General features: G+C 57.2%; 1 protein-coding gene and 1 non-coding gene across 2 annotated transcripts in view; both read right to left on the reverse strand.

The window, feature by feature from the left end:
• The window catches only part of SDK1 (sidekick cell adhesion molecule 1), a 398,446-nt gene that overhangs the window by 217,372 nt on the left and 163,851 nt on the right, over positions 1 to 17,223 (reverse strand). The window lies entirely within an intron of this gene.
• LOC112475289 lies at positions 5,913 to 6,031 on the reverse strand. Its single transcript, XR_003044661.1, has one exon. It is a non-coding gene; the product is annotated as a 5S ribosomal RNA (ribosomal RNA).

The following is a 17,223-nucleotide window of genomic DNA, read 5'->3' on the forward strand; positions in this document are numbered from 1 at the left end:
GAAGGGCCCGGCCCATGGACCGAGGCCGCTGCTGGGGACGCAGCACGAGGCGGGGGCCTCGCACGTGCCGCGTCTTCCTGCAGAGACCCCGTGACTCCACGCCAGCGTCACCAAGCAGGTTGACACCCATTCAGACGGCCTCCCAACCCACGGCGCTGTGATCATTTTCATCCCCCTTAAAGGAGCCCTGTCCCTGCCTCTGCTTTTTCTCATGTGAAACACGCGCTTCCGGGGGCTGCACCTGCTCGGCGACCCTCGCTGCTCGCTTCCGGTTTCAAGGCTGCGTTTGGACCCGGCTGTCTTTAACTTTTACATAAAAGGGGCTGGTTTACGTATTAAGAGACACCGTCTTTGAGTAAGGTGTTATACAGAAAGGTAAAGCCATCGGTCGCGTGAATTGCAGAGGTTCATTTATTCATTGAGCTTCTCTGTAGTAAACGTAAAAATACTTACACCTAGAAAACGTGTATTTGTTTATTCTTAGAAATGTTACAGTCTCATATTGTACAGACCACTGACCGACTCCATCTGTACACACCCGATATTTGGAAGACACTGACCAGGATCCGCTCTCTAGGTGTTTCCTGAGCTCATCGCCTTTGTGAGAGCCGGCGACACATGGAGTAAGAAAGGTCATCCGGGGCTGCGGGGTGGCCGTGCAGCCTGAGTGGAGGCCACAACCGGGGGACGGGGAGGCTCCCTGCTCCACACGCACAAAACGCAGCCCCCGTTAGGAAGAGTCGGGATGTTCAAAACACGCTGTACACCCCTGAACTTGAGACAGTGAAGTCATTTGAGAGATTATCAAATATGGAAGTCGGAAATGATGAAACATAAAAGAAATGGACATTCTAACAAGATCACAGGACGATATGAAAAAAGGTAGAGTTAAAAAGTAGCAAATAGAACTTCTACAAATAAAAAATATAGGCATTGGAATGAAAAATTCAAAGGTGAGGATAAACATTCAGTCAGACAGAGCAAGAGCAGAACTAATTAAATCGAAGAGAGGTTGAGGAAATTTGCCCAAATGTAGCAAAGGCAGATAAAGAGATTAGAAAGTATGAAAATGAAGCCGAGAGACAGCAAGGCGAAATAAGTTCTGAAACATGTTTAAGTAGGAGTTCTAGAGACACCGCAGCAAGAGAAAGAAAAACCATATTCAGGAGAAAAATAGCTAAGAATTTTGGAACTGATAGAAGACACGATTCCTCAGACTTAAGAAACCCCACGATTTTTAAGCAGGAAGAAATGAACTACCTCGCGGAACCAGGCAGGAAAGACGCGGCGGGCGGGGACGACCCTCCAAACCACCACAGAAAGACCAGCCGCGCAGGACTAGCTGGATGGGCAGCAGCTCTCTGATCAGAAAGAGAAAGTGGCTGGAGGGAACCGGAATAATAGCATCGAGGGGCTGAAAGGAAGCAGCTCTCCATCCGGAACTTCACACACACCCAGACTGTCATTCGGGACCGAGGGTAAAACCACCCGTGATACACGACCCGACGCACCGATATTCATTGTGGCGTCGCTTAGAACACGAAAATGTTGCACACACAGACGTCGACGCACAGGAAACTGGTGGACGGTGGAGACGTCCCTGAACCGATTTCCAGAACGGCCGTTGAAAAAACGAAACGAGACGAGCTGCTGATGAGCGTAAAAGAAAAAACACGTTTATGTTTTTATTGAGATAATTCATATATCCTAGAGGCTACCATTTTAAAGTGAGCGACCGAGTGGCTTCTATTACAGGCACAAGGCTGTGCAGCCATCGACACTGCCCAGTCCCGGGACCTTGCACCGTCCCCAAAGGAACGCTGTGCCTCCTAGCGGTCACTCCCCGTTGCCCCCGAGCCCCGGGCAAGTACGCGCCTGCCCTCCACCTGTCTCGGTTTCCCGACCCTGCACACCGGCCGAGGCCTCACGGAAGGCGTGGGCCTTGGGGTCTGGCGGTGCTGTGTGGCGCGTCCTCGAACACCCATGTGGCACCAGGCGGTGAGCTCGTGCCCCACTGCTCGGCAGCATTTCACCGTGTGGATGGCACGGTCTGTGTAGCCAGCGCCTGTCGGCGGACATCGGGGCTCCCCCACCGTCTGCCTGTCATGCACGATGCCGCCAAGAGCTTGCGCAGACCAGTTTTGGGGCGGCCGTGTTCCCAGCCGTCTTGGGCGTGCACCAGGCGCGGGGCCGCTGGGCCGTCCGGCTAACTGGACGTCTGGCTTGTTGAGGAGCCGTGAAGCCGTTTCTCGCAGCAACTGCACCACCGTGCCCCCCACGACTGGCATATCAGGGTTCCGATTTCTCCACGTTGTCACTGACGCTTGTCAGTGCCCATTTTAAAAAGTAACTGTGGCCCGCAGGTGGGAGGAGGCATCTCTGCGCGCTCCGATGTGCATTTCCCCGCTGACTGACGGCGTCGCGCACTTTCTCACGAGCCGGCTGCCATTCGTTTACCTTTGAGAACTACCTCTCGAAACACTCCATCCATTTTTAAATTAAGTTATTTTCCTTTTTATTGTTAAATCGTAAGAATTCTTTACCTATTCTGGACATTAGATGTTACCAGATATATGACTTGCAAATAATTTATCCTATTCTGTGGCCCATGCTTATTTGGCCAAAAGAAACAGAGAAAGAATATTCCAGAAACTTATGAAAAAGGCGGCTTACGGGGCCTGGTTGAGAATGGGGTACGATGTGTACACAGGGAAGGAGACGGGGCCAGTCTGAGTGACCTTTCACGTAGTTTGGGCTTGTGAACTATAATAATAGTGGTTTACATATCCCAAAATAAACGGCTAAATAAACAGACGGAAACGTTTTCCTACGATTGATTCAGACAGAAGCAAATGAAGCTAACGGTACATCAAATAGGTAACATGACACTCGGGAGGAAACAGAATCAACCCAGGAAAGTCTGGAGCCAGCAGCTGGTCGGCCCCCTGCTGGGCTATCCGATGCTCACGCGAACCAGAAAGAAACCCTAGGTTGTGCTTGGTAACCCCGAAGTGGGCAGTAGTATTGACACAGCGATCCCAACGCAATTCTATGGGAGCGAATGGACACCCCAGTGATGTTGGGGATCGGTGTTCTCGTGGGGCAGGGGAGGTCCCGGCGCCAGCAGACACGCACGAGTCAGGGCGTGTGCCTCCTTGCTCTGTCCACGGAAGGACCCTGGCAGCGAGGGCCCCTCAGGAGCGATGAGCACATCCAGGGTCCAAACGCCACGCCGCCCGCCAAGGAGTCACGGCTTCTTGGGACAACGGCGGGTTCCGGGACTCCGGCAAGGCGACCCCGCAACATCGGTCGTGCCCGAAAGTGAGAACTGCGCGACAGCAGATGAGAACACGTCGCAGATGCAGGAGGCACCACGAGTGACGACCAGCAGCCGAGTCTGGAACGACCGAGCATCCCAATAAACAACGGGAGGACTACGTTCTAACACGCTGATGAATAAAGCAAGAAAGGGCCCGGGCATGGAAGAGGAAAAGCAGCTCTCTGCGGGAGACGCTGACGCCACAAACACAGAGTGCAGACGCTCAGAGAAGTCACTCGCACATCGCCGCCACCGCAACACCGGACTGACGCACAGTCGTCAGCGGATGGCGAAGCCACCGGGAAACAGAAGGGCCACACAGTTTCAAAGTGTCACCACCGATTTTTAACCAATTACAAAGGGAAAATGGGCTTTTCATTCGGAGGAAGCTGCTGGCCCCCATTTAACCGAATAATCACTTACTTAGCCCAAACCCTCAGTGACGAGGCAGACTGCCACGAGGCGGCCGCTGGGGAGACCCTGCCAGCATCCACAAGACGGTTCGCCCGGCTCTGATAAGAGGCAACAACCAGAAGAATTCAAGACTGAAGGACATTTTACAAAACAACGGGTCTGGACCTTTCAAAAAGGCCAGAGTCACGACCACCAGAGGCCGCGGACCCCTCAGGCAAGGGGACGAAGGGGACGTGAGCACCCGTGTGACGATGAGCCCCAGGCAGGAGCCGGAACCGGAGGAAGCCATGCCGTCCTGGTGGCGGGGGTCAGGGCCACCGGGAGACGGTGCATCAGACAGAGGGGTGTGCTGCCGTTTGGGACGCTCGATTACAAAACGCTAACAATCGGCGGCTCTGGGTGAAGGTGTAAGATGCACACTGTGTTCGTCTTACTTTCTGCAGGTCGAAATGTCCCACGTTAAAACTGGGAGAACAAAGAGCGAGGTGCCGTCAAGACGCCTTCGGACCCCTGACCGGAAATGAGGCGCGGCTGTGGGGACGCGCACGTGGGGGCCAGGCGGGCAGGCGGGTCGGGCGGGCGGAGCGCGGCCGGCTCTGACTGGGAAAACGGTTTTGTGTCATTCTTATAACTGACGTGGGGATGGAAAGAGGTGACGGGTGGGGGCCGACGGCTGCTGAACTTGGTGACGTCCGGTTCTGTTCAGAAAGCGTTGCCTGATTTTAGACCCCATGACGTCGACTATTCGTATTAAATATTCAAGGAGCAGCACTTTAAAATGGAGACACTTATGTAAGTTAAAAACCACACAAACGGCATTCTACAGAATCAGGGGAGTGAAAATATGTACTAAATAGGGAACGTGGATTAGAAGAGGTCACAGCGACTTCGGGCTCCCGGTGTCCTTGGCAGAGAGGAGACAGAGATGGGGTGCCTTCGATTTCCTATAAGATTGTATTTCTGTAAGGTGCTCGCGTTTGCTAAGTGCTGGCGGGGTACGCTGGGACCAGACTCCAGCGTTCGCACGTCTGAAATATTTCGCAGTTCATCCTTTGAAACGGAACCCATGAGAACGCTGTGCGAGTCACGGTCAGGCAGGGTGTGGGCAAGGGAGCCGAAGCCCAAGGGAGGAGTCGGGACGAGCGCCAGGCCCGGGGAGCAGCGGTGCTCGGGGCCGGGCCCGGGCCCTGCAGGGGCGTGGGCCGGCAGTGGCACCAGAGACGGCTGGCGTGGACGGGGCGTCCGGGGCAGAGGAGCAGGGTGGCACAGGCACGGATGCGACGGGCAGGGCCCCGGACATGGCTCACAGCCGGGGAGACCGTGTGTTGGTGCGGGGTGTGGCCGTCACTGCCGGCCTGCCAGGGAGGGGCTGGGCGTGGCGTGGTGGCCGTGTAGCTCCCGGGGACCAGCCGGTGAGCCGAGGGCTGTGCCCATGCTCCCGTCGGGGGTCCTCTCGGGGGGCAGGGCCTGGGGTGCAGAGAAGGCGGGTGCCCGGTGGGCAGAGGAGCGCACGCAGGTCCTGTGACGTCGGGGGCGGCTGACACACAGACCGCCACCCGAGGAGGGGCCGCCTCAAGCGCCTTAACAGAGGGGACACGGGACGGCCCTGTGGGAGGGCGAAGCCGAGTATCTCCGTAGGGGAGCAGAGGGTGAGATTTTAAAACTCAAGGCTAGTTTGGTTCCCACACGCCATCATCACGCCTGACATTGCCAGTCAGTCTGGGAGGATTACAGCAGATAAGATATTTTAATAAATTTCTCATGATTAAAATTGAAACCACAAAGAAACTTAGAATTGTACTGTTATAATAATAAAACCAGGCACATAGGGACTGTTTTACCCTACTATATAATTGAAAAAGCATTAATTCAGAATTTATGATGATTCATTTAGGGATTGAACTAAAATAATCTACATTTGCTTAAAGAGAAAATGTTCTCTCAGCCAATCGACAGTACGACAAGCTGTCAGAGATGCATGCAATCGAGAATAAACTTATTTACACTTATAAACAAAAGATGTTCACTGATATAAGACGGCAAATTTTACATTATATGTATTTTATTTTATTTATTTTTAATTTTTATCTATTTATTTTTTCAGGCGAGGCAACCCTTGGTTGACTTCACAGACTGCAAGGACCTTGTCAGCTTACAATCCCTTACTTTTTATATTTTACGCCTACAGCACCTGGTCTTCCTAGGTGGTCTCCCACCCAAGTACTAACCAGGCCCGACCCTGCTTAGCTTCCGAGATCAGACGGGATCGGGCTTGTTCAGGGTGGCACGGCTGTAGATCATTATATGTATTTTAATACACTTAAATATTTTATTTAAAAAGTAGATGAAGAGGACTTTGCTTTCAGCCACGAAGGAGTAAGAAAAATCAGATTGATTCCCCCACCTAAACGGCTAGACAACCAGACAAGGTACGCGAACTGGTGGTTTTCAGACAGGACCACGGGCAGCGCAGGACAGCAGCCGGGTCAGGGACACACACGGGGAGCCAGCTCGCTGCTCGAAAGAGTTTCCGCCCACGGCGACGGGACGCACCCGGATCCCAGGGGGCCTCCTGAGTTGTCAAGACGGAGCTCAGAGTCTGGGGGGGCCAGGGAGGCCAAAGCTGGGGGGCGCAGAACCTCAGGGGGGAGGCCGGTGCGCAGACAGCGCCCCAGCGGTCTGCAAGGGGTCCCCCCAGTCTTCCAGTGAGTGCTGATCTGAGCGTCTGTGGCTGTGTGGGGGGACGGCCAGGCCGGGGTCCAGGTGGGGACGGAGGGGACACTTCAACCCTAGGAGCCCAACAAGGCCCTGACGGGTCCGTGCCCCCTCCACGCCGGGCCGGGACAGGCCTGACTGCCAGCAGCCAGCTCTAGCAGCGGTGTCAAGGTGCTGCCTCCTGCAGGAAGGAAGGGTGCTGGACGCCGAGGGACACCGGGGACAGAGAGCGCCGAAGACGGCGAAGATGTGGACACGTGTGAAAGGCGTTGTCATCCCCACGAGTTTCTTTAAAAGTGAGAAACAGTAAAGATCTAGAAGACGTGAACGATGTCACGACCAGCTCGACACAATGGACGTTCACAGAACACGTCGCCCAACGACAGTAAAACGCACGTTCTTTTTAAGCGCACGCAGAACGTTTGCCAAGACATTCTGGGCCATAAACCAAATCTCGATGAATTTAAAAGGACTGAAATCACGCACAGCGTGTTCTCTGACCACAAAATTAAATCAGACGTCCATAATGAAGAGATCTGGGAAATCCCCGGAGAGCTGGCATCTAACAACACGCTTATAAACAACCCATGGGTCAAAGGAGAAATTACAAAGTACATTAGAAGACTTTGCCCTGAATGAAAATGAAAACCCAACGTGTCAAAAGTTTGGGATGCACCAAAGTCGGCGCTTAAGGACAGCGCCAAGCCCCGCGTCAGAGAGGTGAAGGTCCCCAGTCAGCGCCCTACGGAGCCACTTTATGAGCTGCGGGAGCGGACGGGCAGGGCGTGCACGCAGGGGCCGGGTCCCGAGCGTGTCGGCGTTTGTCCTCACGCTCGCTGCCTCACGGTCGCAGGATGGCTGCACTGTCTCCGGCTTTACATCCGTGTTCCAGGCCGGAGGAAGGGAGAATGGCGAAGTGGTGCCAGCCCGTCTTTCTCTTTCTGCCCTAGAGAGAACCCCTTCCCGGAAGCCCTCCTCGGCAGAGCCCCCGCGTCCTCACGGGCCGGACGGGTGGGCAGTGTGCGGGGACTGTGCCCTGGGCCAGCCTCCAGCGCTGGCCGCGCAGGAGAAAGCACCTGCTAAGCCACCAACGGCACAGAACTGAGGGGTTCGCATCGCTCCGCTCCGGTAACTGAGTGGACCACTTTTCTAGTGATTACGAAACTGAACTCTGGGCACCAAGCCCTGCGCGCGACTAACCATGACCTGTTTCCTCAGCCACAGTGGTTCCCCCACACCTGCTGGATATCTGTGCTATTCTTATCCTGTCATGGAAACTTCGGTCGTATTCGAAGTGAAAGCAACGACATTCTTAAGGAGCATGAAGGAGGCATGAAATACCGCGATCCTGCCTTGGTGCCCGTGCACACCTCGTGTTCAGTGACACGCGTCTGTCTTCAGTGCATATGATGCCCTGATGTTGCAGCTGTCCAGGAAGACGATGTAACAGAGGAGTCCCTAAACCCCAGGCTGTGGACCGGTACCGGCCTGTGAGGAACCGGGCCGCACAGCAGGGGGTGAGTGGCAGGCGAGCGAAGCTCCATCTGCATCTGTAGCCGCTCCCAGTGCCAGCATCGCCGCCTCCGCTCCGCCTCAGGCCCTCAGGCGTTAAATTCTCATAGGAGCCCCGGTCCCTGGTGCCACAAAGGCTGGGGACTGCTGAAATAATGGACATCCTGGAGCATCACCAGGCTGCAGCCTCTCCCAGTGACCAGGCCCATCTTGAGAGATTTTCCCTGGACACCCTAAAAAGCCTCTGTGAGAAAGGAGCCGCACCCCCGCCACCCCGGGGAGGGGCGGGCACTGTCGCAGGTGTCTGCACAGACATGGGACACTCGGCTTCACGGAGACCGAGTCACCAGGCCCCTGGGAGCAGGTGGTGCAGCCCCCAGGCCCGGACAGGGGGTATTAACGTAGAGGGAGCCACGTACGTTTTTAAACTGCTCCTGATTTAAGTCACAGAAAGAGATAAATTAAGTTTTATGAAAGCTTTGACTTTTAATACCATTGGCAGTATATTAAAATGTTCGGGAGGTTATTTACGATACATATTTTCTAACGCTGGTCCAGCTGTAATGACGGAAAGCACGAGAAGCTTCTGCTAATGTCCTTAACCCCCCGCCCCCCGTGCGTTTGGCACGGGAGCCTCGGAGGCCGTGGGTGAGGAGCCCCCGCGCCGGTCAGGGACCTCATGCCCGCATCGTAAGCATCGCTGCAGGGCCCGGCCCAGCGGATGCCACAGCGGTCACGCGACGAGACGGTCGGATGAGCGAGCGCCAGGCACCTGCCAAGACTTCATCTCTTCAGCGGCGTGACATGGTGGTGCTTAGGGGCCCGCCCTGGGGACCCGGTATTCCTGGGGGAGCCCAGGCCTAAGGCGACCGGGTGTCACGGGAACACTGGGGGCATTAGCCACATCCGTTCTGGATGCAGGTCTGCTTTGCTTGATATCCGAGGGATTAGTAGCCTAAAAAAAGTCTTCGTCGACTTGACGTATGGGACGGAACGCTGAGTAGATCCATCCCCACGCTCAATACTAGTGAAGGAATCAGGGACCGTTTCGCAGACAGACGGCTGGAGTCGTCCGGGGTGTGGCCGCCCCACGACAGTCACCCCCAGCTCCGATGTCCTCGCCGCCCCTTCGCCTGCCAGCCAGCTGCTGAGGCGCATCCCCAGACGGGGCCCGCCTGGGCCCAGTGCGGGACACGGGGCATCTCCAGGAGGCGGCAGGGCCGAGGGCGCTCGCCGTGGTAGCAGGAGCAGGAACAGTCCAGCTTCCGCCTGCGTCAGCTGGCCGCTCCTCACAGCGGGACCGCGACGCCCGTGTCATCAGTAGCTCCCTTACAGATACATGTGGCGTGGGGCGCGGAGCACCCTCCCGCAGCCACCTGGCGGAGCTGGAGGAGCTAGCAGGCCGCGTCCGCAGCAGACAGCCACGTCGCGCTGCACGCCGCTTTGCCTCGCTGCCCCGGACAGGGGTGCGGCCGGGGCCAACGTTCACGGCTCAGGGTGTCAGATTTTGACTCAATGCAGAATTTTCTCACAAGAAGAATTGCAATAATCCTAACCTTGACAGCAGCCCGTGAGTTAGGTGCTGTTATGTTCATTTCACAGACGAGAAACGGGGCAGAGCGTTTAAGACGGCCCGTGCCCCACCCCGGGCAAACAGCAGAAGGGGGGTTCCGACTCAGGTTAGCCCGGCTCCCACTGAGCCCAGGCCCCCAGAGCGCGGCACGCTCCTGCCTCACGGAGGGCTTTGGCGGAGCATCCGAGCGTCACTCTCGAAAGCAGCCAGGACGTCATCTGCTCCAACGCCCCACTGAGTCAGAGGGAGTGAGGCCCACGGAGGAAAGGCTGCTGGCCCAGGGGCGCACGAGCGGTGGCCGAGCCGGGCCGGAACTCGGGTTCACGGTCCCCACCCCGGTCTGTCTGCCTCACTGAGCCGACGCACAGGTGCACGACCTCCCAGGTTGGAGGGCCCTAGTCCTGTGGCTCATGTCACCCTCTGCTTCTGCCCCACAAAATGCAGCACAGCTGTTCACGGTGAGTCACCGCTGGGTCTCTTTGTGGAGTCCACGCCTGTGACCGACTGGTGTTTCTTGTTCAGAATTACATGCGTCCACCCTGCCCTTATCATGATTTCCCAGAAGGTGAAGGGCGCATCCCACCCCATTAACTTTGGTCCTGCCGTGTAACTTGTGGGGGAGGTGACTGTGCCAGTGTCCAGCAGAGGCTCTCTGAGACAGTGTGGGTTTCCACCTGCCCTCTGCAGCCCTGTCCCCAGGAGAGGGAACGGCCCAGATGGCGGCTGCTCAGTCGGCCTCAGGCTTGGCGTGGGAAGACACGGGGGCACAGCCAGGCTCGGCAGAGCTGCAGCTGACTCACAGGATTCTTAAGTGAAAAATAAATGTTGCTTGTTGGAGGCCACAGAGATTCGGGGGTCGTTAGTTACTGAAGCAAGAGCTGACGAAGGCAGAAACTGGTACACACGGGAGGGGCCGCCATAACGAAAACCCGGGAATATGAGGCACCGGGCTGGGGTCTAGGTTAACGGGAGTCAGAAAACTCGTAGAAAGTTGAAAAAGTGGTAACTCAAGGTATGCAGTACTGAGACATCTGGCAAAAAGTATCACTCGTGATAACTTACAGGTAGGAAATGCACCTGCCAGACTTGTGACTCAGTTGTTACAGGAGGCTTTACATCCCACACAGGAAAAAAAAAAAACCTCAAAAAAAAACCCAAAAAACCCATCAAAAACCAAGAAAACCCTCACGCTTTGCCAACACAATGGAAAGGAAATACAGATAATCCAAAAATTCCAGGACTTGCGGGATTAGAAAACGGAACTATTTCTCACCAAATCCAGGTTGGCCATTAGGGCGCAGCCTTTTGGCGGAGACCGAACCGCAGGTGTGCCCGCGCCCCGCGTTGACGCCCCGTGGGGCTCACGGTCGCCCAAAATGGCCGGGGCAAGAGCAGCAGAAGTTGGTTTCCTGGAAGCACGATGAGCTTAGAGCCCTCGTCGTGAGTCCGGCAGAGAAGACCAGGACGGACTGGGAGGGAGCGGACGGCGGGGCTCGCAGGCTGGAGGCAGACACGCCGGCCTCGGGACGTGAGCGCGACGCGCACTTCGCGCCTGAATGACACGGCCCGGACCATCTGCGCCCCGCGACCTACCGGGCCCCCGGCTCCCGCCTTCTCCGCGGTCGCAAACAGTGAGGACGCCTGCTCCGCCCCGCAGCAGGGGCCCACGCAGGCGCAGTCCCCACCCCGGCGCCGACGTGGCCTGCTGTGGGGCGCCCCCACCCCGAGCAGGAGTGTGACCGGGCTTACCCTGTCTTTGCCTGCCGTTGACACGGGGCAGGGGAGGAGCCACCAGCTGGCCTTTCTGGTCATGAAACTCTGGTCAAGGGGACACGACGTGGCTCTGGAGAGCCTGGACTTTGGGCCCGAAGCCATTCGCGCACGAGTTCCAGGCTGCCCCAAGGAGGGGACACGCACACGTCTCACGTGGGAGGAGCAGGGACTCGTGTGACGCAGAGGACAGCGTGTGGCAGGCTGTCACACATCTCCCTGCTCTTGCTGCGTTTCCCAGCACACACCGTGCCACGTCTGCCCGGGCACGCGAGAGGAAGTGGCCACGTGTCCGCTGCCCGCGGCGCCCACGGTGAGGAGAGCCTGCCCCGGACGCACTGCCATCGCGGCCCGGGCCCCAGACGGAGGCACGTGTCACCGCCGGGATGAGCCCCGCTCCGAGCCCAGAGGGCCGCAGTGACCGGGAGGCCGCGGTGAGAGACAAGCTGGGTCTGTAGGGCAGCTGCGCCCACAGCAACCCCGACCGACGCCGCGGCCCCGTGCGAAGCAGGCGGGTGCCGCCCACAGGGCCTCGCGCGTCACCTCGCGCCATCGCACTTGGCAGTTTCGTTCAACAGAAACACGGTCCAGGTTACATGCACACCTTCGAATTTTCCAGTAGCCACATGAAAAAGGAAAAAGAAAAGATAAAAACAAGTTTAAAAATCTATTTGATCTCGTCCAATATACCTACGAGATTTTCATTTCAACACGTGATCGATACAAGAACATACGCATAAGACGGTTTCCGTTTTTGGTTCTAAGGCTTCGAGATCTGATGGCACTTTACCCCGACGGCATATGGCACTGTGGGTGAACCTCGCTGTCAGTGCCAACAGCTGCCTGCGGTGAGTGGCCGCAACCAGGGCAGCATGCGTCTGTGGGGGTCGGGGGGCTCCCCTTCCTAGTTAGAGCTTCTACAGGTGAAAGACACTAGATTTGGAGGCAAAAGCACAGAAGTCCAGTCCTGGCTCGGCCACCAATGCTCTGTAGGACTCCGAGAAAGGGATCTGTCTGGGAGTCACCTTAAAGCGAGGGACTGCACGCCTCCCAACACTCCCTGCGCTGGGCACACAGGAAGTGTCAAACCAGCACCGACTCAGCGGTCAGGGGTTCTTGCTGTGAACAACAAAACCAACTCAGGCTGACGCGAAAGCAAGAATAAAGCGGGGGGGTGGTGGTTCCTGCATGTTCTCGGGGGTCACAAAGCTGACGGGACATCGGCCGGCCAGTCTCGGGGGACAGACCAACAGGAGAGGCAGAATCTCAGAAGCTGCACACGGTCACCGCTCCTAGTAGAACAGTCTGGCCAGGACGTCACTGGTGCTGCTGTAGGACTCGTCACCTTCGGACACCCCCAGGGTGAGTGCTCAGGTGAGTAGCTGCTGTAAAGGAGCCCAGCCTTCCCTTCGTGCTACCTCCAGTGTCCTGGGAGACGCCAGACGATGCCTGAGTCCTGGACGCCAGGGCCCGGGGTGGGGGACTCGCGTCCCTTCGGCGTCTCACCACCTCTGTCACCGGTGTGAGTGCGTTTGGACGTCAGGCGCTTCTGTTAGTATTAAGAAATTTGCAGAAATTCGACCAAACGCTGTTATATTCTCAAGGACTCTATCATTGGGCTGGATCCTTGTGGCAGTGATTGGACGTGGCTTCCATCTACTTCTCATCGGAGCCAAGAGCTGCTCGTGGGTTCTGATGCTCAAGGTCTTAGAGGACAATGAGGGTGACCTTGTCAGGCCCGTCAAGTCGTATCGATACATCTACTAAAAAATTAGTAGCAATAAACGTATGCTACTCCAATATCTCCGCTTCCACGAAACCAAGTTTTATGGTTCTTTTTAAAAGTTCTTGCAACTTTCAGAAGCACTCGTAGACTCGCTTTTAGGCAAAATGGAAAAGCAAAGTGGACGTAGTTCGTCACATGGAGCGAGAAGACCTTGAGCTTCTGCACCCGCCCCCAGGAGCCTCTGCGCCCCGTGCGCTGAGGAGGGGGTGATGCTGGGGACCCTGGACTAGACCCGCGCTGAGGCCCTAAGATCCTGTTCCTTTACAGGTTGCCAGTCGCTTTTACTGCGATGAGGTGACCGTCGCTTTGTGGTGACGTCCTGTTCCCAATGCCGTCATCGAGCAGTGACACACGCTCTCCTCCGGTCCCCAGGGCCCTTGCAGAGCTCTGCACGCGGGAACGAGGGCTGCATCAGCTCGGCAGTGTGGGCTGCGGCTGGCGTCCCACCCGCCCTCTCTGGAGCCTTTGCCAGCTCCAGGCCTGAGGCAGAGGCCGAGGCCGGACGGGGCCAGGTGAGCAAACCACATCGGACGAGGTGACCAGCCACCCTCACTCCCAGAAAGGCCTTACTACCGTGGTGTTCACAGCAGACGGCAGAGCGAGGACAAGCTGGGAACAGCTGGGAACAGGTGCGATTCTCTGTGACCCGCCGAAGGCCAGCCGCTCGTTACTGGGACGCAGCCAGCACCTTCCCACATCTGTCGGCCTTTCGGCTGACGATCTTTAAACAAAACCATCTGAGAAAGGATGTGTACGTCTTTAGTGTAAGTTAGCAAGAACTACCACATAATCGTCACTTTTTCCATAAAATAATCAGAGAAAACAAAGGATGTACTGAGTGTGAATGAGAATTTGCAGGATGCAAGACCAGCAGAGCTCACGTGGGGATGGGGGGAAGGTTTATTAAAATAGACGTTAAGATGTATTTTCCGGTTTTCAACCATTACTGGAGGAACAGAAAAGACGTCACAGCTAACCCGCTGTGTAAAGTGAGGGGCAGTCACCTGCATACAGGAGCATCAGGACGCTTTTGGGGTTTGCTGGCTAACCCCACAGATAGATCTCATTAGCGACAGCAGCCCTGGCTCTGGGCACGTCTGACGGATTCCACTAATGAGCCTCTGACAGTGACAGCCTGAGGCAACGTTCTTTGGCCTCTCAGAAATCCCCGGGAAATGCCCCAGGCGGGCCTTGATCATGACCGCTTAATTATTATTGCTCCTCTGCTGGGGAGTTCACGGATACGCAGCGGACCCTCCCTGCTCTTTCTGGGCACACAAAAGACTGCCCTCCCCGGCCTTCTTGTGATTAATGGGCGCCATGTGACGCGTCTTGGCCAATGACATGGGAAGAGAAACGAACGGCATCACCGTTTCGGGAGTGAGCTGGTGAAGACCGAGCGGAATGGTCATTCTTTGTGATCCGCCGCGGCTACCGATGGGCTCGGAACAGAGAAGCCCCAAGATCAAAGCCGCCGGATCCCTGTGTCACCACACGGACCCACAGTGGCCTCTGTGCAGGTGAGAAACACACCCACTGAGATTACAGGGTTGTTTACGACAGCCACGGAGCCTAGCCTGCTCAGCACTCAAAGTCTGCACTAAAAATGCCTCCCTCCAGCAAAAGTTTACCTAGCTTCACCTGTCTCCCTTTAGAGCAGGCAGAAATGTCCTCCTTTGTGGGGGCCGGCAGGCTTGACCCCTCGAGGGCCGACTTTTGGGCCAGAGTTAGGTGGAATGACACCCAACCCAGGTAGAGGCAAATCTTGAAGTGATTCGTGAGTTAAATGTTGGGACTGGCAGACAGGGAGGGAGTCCCCACGGCGGAAAGACCACGGCTGACGTACGGGTGTTACCTGGAGCAAGGACTTCATCCACAAGGACACGCTTTTGTCACCTGTCAAGTGAAAGTTTGCTGCAGATGCCGTTGGTGCCACCCCGTTCTCTCTGACCTTGCCACGGCAGCGCACCTGGCCAACTGCCGGTGGCAGCACCTGTGTCCATCACCTGGCAGCTCTCTCGGGGGCTGGAGCCCGCTCTGCCTTCCTCCACAGTGGCCGGAACTCCCGGAGGATGAACTGCCCCATCGCGGCTGTCAAACAGGGGCTGCCGGGCACTGCCCTGTAAGCACCCAGCTCCCTCCGCATCCCCAAGGTGGGGTGGGGACGCAGTGCGCGTCTGTACCGGCTGCAGGGTTCCCAAAGGGGCTCAGCTCCGGTCACCACGGCGCTCTGCCCGGTAATAAACCTCCGACTGGCTGCCTTCCCTTCCCTGAGTCCCATGTCACTCCCACCCTGTTACTGCCTCCTGGATAAAGCACCTGCACTGAGTCCTCGTCCCTTGGGATGCTGCTGGGGCATTCGGAAATTAGGACTAGGCTGAGGGGTTAGGGGGAGGATTCAAAACGAAAGGACCCACGAAACGCAGGTCCAGGGCCCTGTCCCAGCCGGCGCTGAACAGACAGGCGTAAGCACTGATCACTGGCACCGCCGCTCATCGTGACCTCTGGGGGGAGGGACGCCACGCTGCGGCTGATGAAGGCGGGCGCTGCGGAATTAGGGGGCACGCAGCAGGCTGGGAGTTCACCGAACAGCTGAGCGGCATCTACCCTGTTTATTAAAAGCTACGACAACGGACGCCATGGCAGTCACCGCTTAGGACAGAAAGCCGAGGACACAAAGGTGAGGGTGTGGACGGGCGTGGCGGCCAGGACGGGGCCCAGGCCAGGGCCCAGACCGAGCCCCGGAGGTTCCTTCTCAGTGACACAGCCGCAGGCTGGGAGGTCGCCCACCAGAGGCCCGTGTCGCCCGTCAGCCCGTGCCCTCGGCCTCCTGAGCTAGTGCCCGCGGGACGCTCTGCCCGAGGTCAGCGCTTGACACGAGTTAATTCTCAAGAAGCCAGACGAGTACTCGCCAGCTCATTTACAGGTCTCCCTTGAAATCGGCCATCGCCAGCTGTCACAACCCGGCACGTCCGGCCCCCCATCCAAATCCTGTGTGGCATACACACTGCATACAACCAAGCCACAGCGGTCTCCCCTGCAGGCCGGTTCGGGCTCGGGCACAACTGGCCCGTCCCCCGCCTCCACCGGGGCAGCCAGAGACGTCCAGTGAAGAAAGACGTCCATTACCGAAATCACGTTTGAGGGGAACAAAAGCCAGGACACCGTCGTGGGCACTCGTGACGAAACTGCATCCTACGTCACTTCAGTAGAGTAAGTCAGAAAAAGCAGAAAAATCTAAATGACAGAATTAAAAACAAAGCAAAACGCAGTTTCATTCACTTTAACGGCTCGAATGAATGGCTAGTGAAGCAGCTCCGAGAGGCCTCGCCAAGACTGCTTTAATAACAACAAAAAGACGCTTTGTTTGCAAACGGCAACAGCCTTGGATCTCAGTCCTTTAGAAGCGTCCGTTTCATGAGTGGCGAACCTGCCCACGGCTGTTTACGTCCAGGCTGGCGCCGCGGACGCTCTCCTCACAGAGCTGCGGGCGGGGACTTCACGCCAGGACAGGCGCTGGTCACAGAGTCTCAACGGGCAGACTGAGGCCACGTTCCAGGACACAGGCCGTGTTTGGGGTCCAATCAGGAAGGGAGGAAAAGGTCACGGCCGGCCCGAGGGAGACTGCCCCTGAGAGACAGTGGCTGTGCTGGTCAACGCCGGCCTTGACCTTCCCTCTGAGCACCCAGGGCAGCCTGCAGCCCCTTCCTGGGAGAGGGACGGCTCCTGGGAGCATCTCAGACGCAGAGCTCCGGGCGCCCATGACCCACCCCTGCGTGTGAAGGGACACCGTGCAGGGACCACGCAGAAGGCCACGCTGACACGTTCCAAAGACACATAGACAGGCCATCTGCGCCCGCCACGCTGGCGTGCGGGCTCAGGTCCGGTCTCTTCCCCCCGAGCGTGTCGGAGGTGTCTTCTGGCGACAGGCTTCTCCTCCTCCTCTGTTCTCCGGGGTAAAAGGCCAGCGCGTCGCCCTTCACCTCCTGAACGTCTCGGCCACCTCGCGTGCGTCTGATGTCCGCACTCAAAGCCGCCTCAGCCCTTTCTTCCCCAGGATGAAAGACCCGTGGATGCGGGCACGGCCGGCGAGCGCCGCTCTGCCGAGCGCAGCCCCGCGGGAGCTGACCCGCC

Source organism: Pteropus alecto, unplaced genomic scaffold (assembly GCF_000325575.1).
Source record: "Pteropus alecto unplaced genomic scaffold, ASM32557v1 scaffold40, whole genome shotgun sequence".
Classification (NCBI taxonomy): Eukaryota; Metazoa; Chordata; class Mammalia; order Chiroptera; family Pteropodidae; genus Pteropus; species Pteropus alecto.